Raw genomic sequence first — 10083 nt, 5'->3', positions numbered from 1 at the left:
CCCTGAGATGGTCTCTGCCTTCAGAGGGCTATAGCCCAAGAGGGGATAGGCTAGGAAAGCAGAATAACAATCCTGCGTGATAGGTGTTATGAGGAGGGTGAGCGTGGGTTGCTCTAGAAATACGTGGTCTCATGTAGCAGCCACTAGCCGCATGTGGCTAGTGAGTATTTGAATTGTGGTTATGCAAACTGAGATGTGCTATGAATACAACCCACACCCAATTTTTTTTAAATTTTTTTTTAACGTTTATTTATTTTTGAGACAGAGAGAGAGAGAGAGAGAGCATGAACGGGGGAGGGTCAGAGAGAGAGGGAGACACAGAATCTGAAACAGGCTCCAGGCTCTGAGCGGTCAGCACAGAGCCCGACGTGGGGCTCGAACTCACAGACCGTGAGATCATGTCCTGAGCCGAAGTCGGCCGCTTAACCGACTGAGCCACCCAGGCGCCCCTAGCCCACGCCCAATTTTGAAGACTTAGTAGAAAAAACAAAAAAACAAAAAAAAAATAAGCTAACTCATAAATAACTGTATTATATTAGTTACATGTCAAAATATTAATATTTTGGACATATGGACTTAAATGAAATATATTATTAAAGTTAACCTCAAATAGTTTCTTTTTATCTATTTTACTGTATTTATTATTATTATTTCAATTTAAATCCAAGCTAGTTAACATAGTGTAATAATGGTTTCAGGAATAGAATTTAGTGATTCATCCCTTACACACCCAGAGCTCATCCCAACAAGTGCCCTCCTTAATGCCCATCACCCATCCCCCCGCCCAACACCCCCCCCCCCCCACCAGCAACCCTCAGTTTGTTCTCTGTATTTAAGAGTCTTTTATGGTTTGCCTCCCTCTCTGTTTTTATCTTATTTTTCCTTCCCTTCCCCTATGTTCATCTGCTTTCTTTCTTAAGTTCCACATATGAGTGAAATCATGATGCCTGTCTTTCTCTGACTGGCTTATTTCACTTTCTTTTTACCTTTTTTAATGTTACTGCTAAGAAATTTAAAATTACATATGCGTTCATATATTAAAAAAACTTGTTTAATGTTTATTTTTGTGAGACAGAGAGGCACAGTGTCTCTTGGCCATTTGTATATATTTGGAGAAATGTCTATTCAAATTGTTTGCCCATGTTTAAATTGTGTTGTTTGTCTTTTTGTTGTTAAATTATAAGTGTTCTTTCTTATTCTGGATATAGACTTTTATCAGATCCAATGATTTGAAAATATTTTCTCTGTGCCTTTGCACTTTTTCAGTAGTTTCCTTTTCTTTAAAAAAATTTTTTTTAATGTTTATTTTTGAGAGAGAGAAGGAGACAGAGTGTGAATGGGGGAGGGGCAAAGGGAGAGGGAGACACAGAATCTGAAGCAGACTTCAGGCCGAGTTCTCAGCACAGAGCCCAATGTGGGGCTAGAACTCACAAACCATGAATGAGATCATGACCTGAGCCAAAGTCGGACACTTAACTGACTGAGCCACCCAGAAGCCCCATAGTCTCCTTTTCAAGATTATTTTAGCTGTTCTGGGTCCTTTGCATTTCCATGTGAGGTTTTTGGTTTTATTTTTCAATTTTTTTTTTTAAGTAATCTCTACACCCAACGTGGGGCTCAAACTCACGACCCCAAGATCAAGAGTTGCATGCTCTTCTAACTGAGCCAACCAGGCACCCCTCCGTGTGAATTTTAAGATCAACTTGTCCATTTCTGCAAAAAAGGCAGCTTAAATTGTAGGGCTTGCATTGATCTACAGATCAGACTACTGGTCAATATTACTGTCTTAACAATAGCAAGTCTTCCAATCCATGAAGATTTATTTAGGGCCTCTTTAATTTCATTCTGCAATGTTTTGTGGCTTTCACTGTACACAAAAAGTTGGTTAAACATTTTCCTAAGAACTTTATTTTATTGATACTATTGTAAATGAAATTGTCACACCTGGGATGATAGTGATTTCATTGGGACTCGCTTTGAACCCTCCCCTGATCTCCCTGTTAAGCTGTCTGCCTCTGGGGGGTTCACACCCAGATTTCCCACTCCTCTCATTGCTGGTTGATTGCTCTATTGCTTAGACACCCTGGTTGTTAACTTGCTGTCTTTCAGAGCCAGCTAAATTTGAATCCTTCACAGAGATAGTTTTTGAGGCAATTCTTCGAGGTTTGTTTTGACCCCTGGAGGGCTCTCCTTAGCTCTATGCTTTCCTGGTTCTCTTTGATGAACTGGCTGATCTGTGGTTTAAGATGTTACTCCAATGGAATTACCAACTTCCCTCTTAACTGCTACCCCCAAAATCTCTAATTTTTTGAGGAGTGACTGTAAGCCTAAGCTTCCCCATAATCTGTTTTAAATAAAATCGGTTCCTCTGGGAGTAACCTAGGAACTTTCTGTTCTTAGGAACTGCCTCTCCCCCTTTTCAAAATCTCTGAGCTCCTGCTTTTGATATAGAAACAGTGGCTCATGTCTCTTGTAACGATATTGCTCCCTAACAAGCAAGGCACTGGATGGAGGTAATAGCTTCTGGTCTTCTCCATTTGCTTCTCCCAGCATGGAATCTCTGCCCTATGAAGTGAGGTGGGGCAAGGGTGGTCAGGGCCTCAATATTGTCCACCTGACACATCTTGGGCCAAGTCTGTGCCCTTGTAAGTGTGAGATGGATGGAGGAAGGGACTCCCCTATCTTTTGGTCACACTCACCAAGAATTTAAGTTCAGCAACTTGTAGTTGGAGGGAAATGAGAAATGATGATGTTTTGCTCCTTCCGGTAAGGTACTGTATTCCTTGATGGGAAGCTGGGAGAAAAGGGAGCTTTGTTTTCTTGGCCACACCCATCCGGACTGAAGCCTCTGTCTTTGCACAGAGCTACAGCTGAGGGTAGAAAGGAGCCGTGTTGGTTCAAGTGCCACAGATCCTTGGTGTTACTACTGAGATTACTTAGTAGATTTTCTTGAATAAATGCTTCTTCATGTGTTGTATGCCATTAGGACAATTTTCAGAAACTCGAAATGGCCTTTTTTACATATTTTTCACCAAATTCTGGTTATTTCCTGTTGAGTCTCTTCCACAGAGCTCCTCATGCTGCCATTCTGGAACTGGAAGTAGTAGTGATTTTTTTTTAAAACAAAACTAAAACCATAAAGGGGGGAATTCACTGGTGTTTACTCTATTCGAATGAAAGGTTTTTGCTCAAGAATGGATGGCGTTTAAGTAGTTAATTGGTGACTACCAGATAGCAGATTATGATAGAAAAAATTTCAGAAGACATGAATAATAAAATATGGTGTATTTTTAATGGAATATACAGAATACATAGGAATTCCTGTAAATCTGCTAGAAAATGTGGAACCTCATAGAAAAATGGGCAATGGATGAGAATAAGTGGTTCAGAGATGGAGGAAACTCTTACGGCTAATAAGTTCAGAACGAGAGACTTAGCCTCATTCGCAGTCCTAAAAATGCAATTAAAATATTTACTTTAATCCAAGTAATAGGGCAAATTAAGTTATTTTCTGTCAAATACCGATGAAAAATGGGGAACAGAAGCCTCACAGACTCTTGGTGAGATTAAGCTTTTGGAGAGCAATTTGGTGGTATTTAATACAAACAATTATGCATTTAGCTTATAACCCAGGAAATTTCATGCCTGGTAAATACGTTGGAAAATCTTCACAAAGAAGCTCGAGGAAGGTGATTCATGGCAGCGTTGTTATTAATATGTGTTAGAGTGAAGATTTGAAATCCACCAAAAGTGCATCAACAGAGAATGGATGAACCCATGTGGTATATGCTTGTTATCAAATAAGTGTATCAACGAAAGAGAAGGAAGTAGATATATCAGTAAAGATGGTTTACAGATGTGATATTGAGTATGAAAACTGAAAAGCAAAATGAAATGTTCGGCATGACATAATTGACGTAGAACATAAAAAGATACTTTGTGTTGTTCATTGTTACACAGATTTGTGAATAAAGATATGGATGGTGAAATAATATCCATGAGGCTATGTGTGGTGGAGATCAGATGGTGAATGGCAGTGGATAAGGGAAAGGGAAGATGACAAAAAAAAAAATAAATAAACTCATTAAAATTAAATTCAAAATGGATTAGGCAAAGGCACAGAGGAATAAAAAAAAAAAGACTATGCTGGTAGTGCTCCAAATAATATGCTCCAAACTAAGGAGTATGATTGGCCCTATTTTTTCTTAATTTTATTATTTTTTTAAATTTTGGTGGGGGAGGGGCAGAGAGCGAGAGGGAGAGAGGATCTTAAGCAGGCTCCACACTCAGGGTGGAGCCTGATGTGGGGCTTGACCTCATGACTCTGAGACAATGACCTGAGCTGAAATCAAGAGTCAGTTGCTTAACTGACTGAGCCACCCAGGAGCCCCTGATTGGTCCTATTAGTTGGTCCTATGCAATTCTGTGTGCCCACGAGTCCCATAATATTTTTGATGATGATAAAATGAGATAATGTATGTATAAGTGATTGGATAAACATTCGAGAAATATTCGTGAAGATTCCCACGAAAACTATAGTTTGAATTACCTTTGTAAAAATTAGACATGAATTACTATTATAAAAATTACCAGTGATTCGTTTTAAATGGCCTGTGGCTTAGTCAGGTAGAGAGCAACTGGGAGGGCAGAGTTTATCTTTTTTATTTTTATTTTTTAAATATGTATTTATTTTGGGGAGAGCGCAAGTGGGGGAGGGGCAGAGAGATGGGGACAGAGGATATGAAGTTGGCTCTGCGCTGACAGGCTGACAGCAGCGAGTCCGATGTGGGTCTTGAACTCATGAACCGCGAGGTCATGATCTGAGTCAAAGTCGGATGCTCAACCGACTGAGCCACCCAAGTGTCCCTGGGAGGGTAGAGTTTAAAAAAAGAAAATATTTCAGTAAGGCAAGCTGTCAAGGTGCCTATGAATTATACACAGAAAATGAAACAAATTCCTGGACAAAATCTGTTAAGTCTTGGTCCAAAAGGTGCCATCTGCTCATAAAATCATGGAGAAGCTGTTGGAACTTTCCAGCACTGGGTTGAACTATCTCCACAAAATTCTGTGGCACCAGATCATCAGGAGCATTTCTAAGGGGAGAAGGCCACTAGGATACTTTCACTCTTCTTGTCTTGTTTCTGCACAGTAATTCCCAAAGTAGAGAAAATGAGCATTTTCCTTCATAAAACACTGGTCCAAACTAAACTTACTTCTACTGAACTAAATCCAGGAGTGCCCCTGCTTGATCAACACCACCCATCCAATTCGTAATCACTCTTCGAATTTCATCTCAAGTCCAAGAGAGAGCAGAACGAGCAAGGGCATTGGATACAGACAAACTTGGGTTCAAATCTAGATTCAACTTCTTATTGGCTGCGTGAACTTGGCCATAGTTTTAAATTTCACGGTGCTGCAATTTCCCGAGTAAAATGGCGGGGGTGTGGGGAATACCTAACTTTCAAGTTGTGGCAATGAAAGAATCAGAACGGATGCTCAAATCAATACTTACACATTATTTCCCCTTCACAGGCCTTGACTACTCTTGTCCCCGTCCACCTCTCCCTTCTCGGAGTTTCCCCAACACATGTAGGTGCAACTCAATAACCTCCTGTCTTGATGGTAATCTCATTTCATGGTGTAAGTCTCATCTCACCAGGAAGAGCTTGGCATGACGGTCTTTTCCTTCTTCTCACTTTGTCCCCTGCCTCTTCTCCCTGTTTCCCGCCTCCTGTGCCTAGCAGACCTGGCACTTAGTAAACCCTTGCGGGCATGATGAGGATGCCTCCAGCTTTCCCAGAGGCCTCCAGGAAAACATCTCAGTCAGGGGCAACATGTCTGGACAGGCATGAAGGGAAAGTTTATTATCAGAGAGTGAAGCAAAATGTCACTGTTGGGCACACGATCTCCATGCAGCGGGTGGTGCCAAGTACTTCTGTGTGTGCCCACAGTTAGTCCTTATAATGCCAACCTCGGGCAACCAGAGGCCTTTTCCGACTGGTTCCTCTTTTCTCCTCCCTGACGATCCCTCCCAACCTTTCCTTGCTTTGCGCTCTGCTGGACTCCCAGAGAAGCACTTTCTGGGTCTCTGTGCCCTGGGAATCATTAGTGGCTCCATCCAGAGTATCTGTAGATGTTCCCTGGGTGTGGCTGAAAGAGGCTTTATGTCTTTCGGATTTTTCAGAAGGGGGTACTTCAGAGCCATAAACAAACCTTTCTTTTGTCAGTGTAAAATGCTGCTCAGGGGATAATTTTGTCGCCTCACTCTGCTGGCAAAGCCTCCATTTCTATATTGTCTTGTAATAAAATTACCTCCCACTTACGGACCATTTATGCTTAAGCCCATGAGATATGAACTGTCATTACCTCTATTTTACAATTGAGGAAACTGAGGCACAGAGAGCTTGCATAACTTGCATAAGGTCTATCTCCACTGCCTAATCTAATCCATTGCTCTACCACCACTCATAGTTAAATAAGGAAGAGAAAATCTTATCTCATTTCGTGAGTCTTAATGCAGGGGAATGCTTCCCTTAGAAGCTTCCTTCCCTCAGACTTCTAAATGGGTAAAATGGAGTCCCATTCTCCATCCAGTCCTCGAAACCGGATTTGATGAGGCCAGGGATTGGCTGGCAAGGACACTTCTCCAGGGCCTGGCCCCACATGGCCTCACATGGTCAGAGGGGAAACCAGGGAATCTTAGGGGGGCGGGGTGGAGGGAGATGAGCATTTCCGTAAGAGCACGTCTCAGGAAGCTTCCTAATCAGGTGAACTGGATACTACCAGCCCGTGAAGGCAGGATCACAAAACTGCAACAGGCATTAAAGAGAGACGTATCTTGTCAGGGGCGCCTGGGTGGCTCAGTCGGTCAAGCGTCTGACTTCGGCTCAGATCATGGTCCTGCAGTTGGTGGGTTCAAGCCCCACGTCGGGCTCTGGGCTGACAGCTCAGGAGTCTGGAGGCTGCTTTGGATGCTGGGTCTTCCTTTCTCTCTGCCCCTCCCCCACTCACACTCTGTCTGTGTCTCTCTATCACAAAAATAAACACACATTAAAAAAGAAAAAGAAAAACCCACCTTGCCAGAAGGAAGAGGGATAGAGGAGGACTATGTACAATCCAGCCTGTGCAAACTGCTAGGGAGTGAACCCGTTAGAATAGGAACCTGGCTGCATGTTATTATCATGAATAGATACAAACTGAGGGGGCTTTGCATTTGACTTAACATACCCCACTGGTGATCAGTGGTAGGGGAAAAAAGTAGAGAGAGAGGGGCAGGGGCACCAGGTGGCTCAGTTGGTTGAGAGTCTGACTCTTGATTTCAGCTCAGGTCATGATCCCAGGGTCGTGGAATCGAGCCCCCTGTCAGTCTCCTCACTGAGCGTGGAGCCTGCTTGACATTCTCATTCCCTCTGCCCCTGTCCCACTTGTGTGCTTTCTTTCTCTCTCTAAAATAAAAAATTGCGTCTTTCAACGTTTTATTTTATTTTTTTTTGGGACAGAGAGAGACAGAGCATGAACGGGGGAGGGGCAGAGAGAGAGGGAGACACAGAATCGGAAACAGGCTCCAGGCTCTGAGCCATCAGCCCAGAGCCTGACGCGGGGCTCGAACTCACAGACCGCGAGATCGTGACCTGGCTGAAGTCGGACGCTTAACCGCCTGCGCCACCCAGGCGCCCCAAAAATTGCGTCTTTCTTTCGCCTCCACACACATAGTGGTGACTCAACTTCTCCTTATCTGCAGCCACAAAGGAAGGTGGACACTTTATTTTTTCTATGATAAATTTAAAGTAGATAATCATTCTTTTCTCCAGATAATAAGGCAGTACTCACAGTCAAAAGGCTTCTCTTTTCCTAGTTCATTTAAACTCATAATTTCCCATGGGCCTATGATATGCCAAAGCACAAAAATAGGTCACTGTCATCCCTACTGCCCCCAATCAGAAAAAAAATACAGTTTAACTGGTAAGGGAAGGGAGTGATAGCTAAATTTCTTATAAAATCTTTAAGCTTTATGGATGCTTTCATGGCTATATAATCGACGCATTTCCTCGAGATTCACCGGGAAAAGACATGCTCCCCATTTTCCTGGGTGCAGAAAGCCAGGTGCCCTGGCTGGTGGGAATGTGCACGGGCTGCCTTTTCGGTTTCCATGTTACAGCGGTTCCCAGGAAGCCAATCACTCGGCCAGCTCCGGGCTGTCCAATTACCCAGGCTCTCCAATCAAAGGTCTTTTCTCCTCCTCACATAGTACAGATTTCTATGAAGTGCTTCGAACCCTCAAAGGAACTTAAAGCAATTCTATTTTGGCTTTAACATACAGGCCATTTATCCCATACATTTACATCAGTCCAGTTACATTTCAATTAACAACATTCATGTTTGCTGAGTGGGTACCATGAACAAAGCATTATGTAAATGCACGTGGATAGCAGTTCTCACTCACGGAGGGAATAGAAGAAGACCTGGCGAGCTTTTCTTTTCCTTGTTTCAAAACAGTTTTGTGGAGGTTTAATTCACATACTCCTAAACGTTACCCATTTTGAGCATATGATTCAATGGCTTGTAGTACATTTGCAGAGTTGTGTGAACATTGTGGCAATCCTATTTTGGAACGTTTCCATCATGTCAGGAGCTTTGAAAAAAAGTATGGATGCCCAGGCCACCCAGACCCAGGTAGACAGACTTTTCGGGGTGATTTAGGCAGCTTTCCAAGTGGTTGTGAAAGGCAGCGTGTTGAGAAGGACTATTGTGAAGGATACAAACACAAGTGGTTCCTAGCACCTGCTCGTAGGGGACTCACAGTCTACAGCTGTCCCACCGGGGCACTACTGATGTTTTGAGCTGGATAATTCTTTCTTGGGAAGGGCTGTCCTGTGCATTGTAAGGTGTTTTTATTTTTAAGCTTATTTATTTATTTTGAGAGAAAGAGAGAAGAGAGGGAGAGAGAGAATCCCAAGCAGGCTCAGCACTGTCAGCTCAGAGCCCAACGTGGGGATTAAGGGAAAGCTGTATAAGTAGTCATCCATCCATCCACCCATCCATCCATCCATCCACCCATCCATCCACCCACTCATCCATCCATCCATCCATCCATCCATCCACCCATACACCCACTCATCCATCCATCCACCCACTCATCCATCCATCCATCCATCCATCCAACATGGACTGAGAATCATCTATGTGCCAGACACTATTCTAGCCATTGGACATACACTCATGAATAAGACAGCAAGCAAGAGCAGTGCCCTACCAAGGTTTATATTCCAGTAGGGGAATATGACTTTTGATTCATATCTTGCGGGAAGGATAGGAGTCCACTGTGCAGGTAAGGGAGTCAAGACCTTTCCAGTAGAGAGAATAGGACATACAAAGGCACAAAGGCAAGAAATAGCAAGAAATATAATTAAAGCACTCAAAATGCTTAATATGGTTGGCTCATAGGATGCTCGGTTGGACGGCAAAGATGGAGGGAAATGAGGCGGAGCCAGTCAGGCACACAGCTGGGAGCTTGGGTATTATTCTGTGGAGAGGGGAAGGTTTGATTAATTGTGTAATGTGTCTGCCTTCCTTTTTCCCCACTGCTGTGCCCTCTCTTCCTCTCTATTCCAGTCAGCATGTGTGCTTGTCAGTCCCACCAAATGAGTCAGTGGAGATGGGAGCATTAATTTATTTGAGCAGACATGTGTCAACATCATTTGGAGAAAAGGCACCAGACCCATTACACACACTCATATAACATGATTAAGACTAGTTTGAGAGCAGCGAAACTCAGACCTTCCTAATTCAGTCCTGATCGGCTCAGCTCACTCTGCTTCTCAGCCTGTCTCCCTAGGGAATTTCTCCCTCCCTATCTCCACACCCCTCAGCCCCTTCCCCTACTACACACACACACACACACACACACACTTCGTATAAGTGGGTCTCTTTCCTGTTGTCTGGTCTTGATTCTTGTTAGGGCAAGCCATAATATTCATTGGATTGCCATAACAAGGAAGGGGTAAATTCTTAGAACCTATCTCCCTTAATGTAGGGGAAGGTACTGTAATAAAAACATGGTCTGATCCTAATCTCCTCACATCT

Source organism: Felis catus, chromosome B2 (assembly GCF_018350175.1).
Source record: "Felis catus isolate Fca126 chromosome B2, F.catus_Fca126_mat1.0, whole genome shotgun sequence".
NCBI classification, from domain to species: Eukaryota; Metazoa; Chordata; class Mammalia; order Carnivora; family Felidae; genus Felis; species Felis catus.
Note: the sequence above shows the minus strand (reverse complement) of the source record.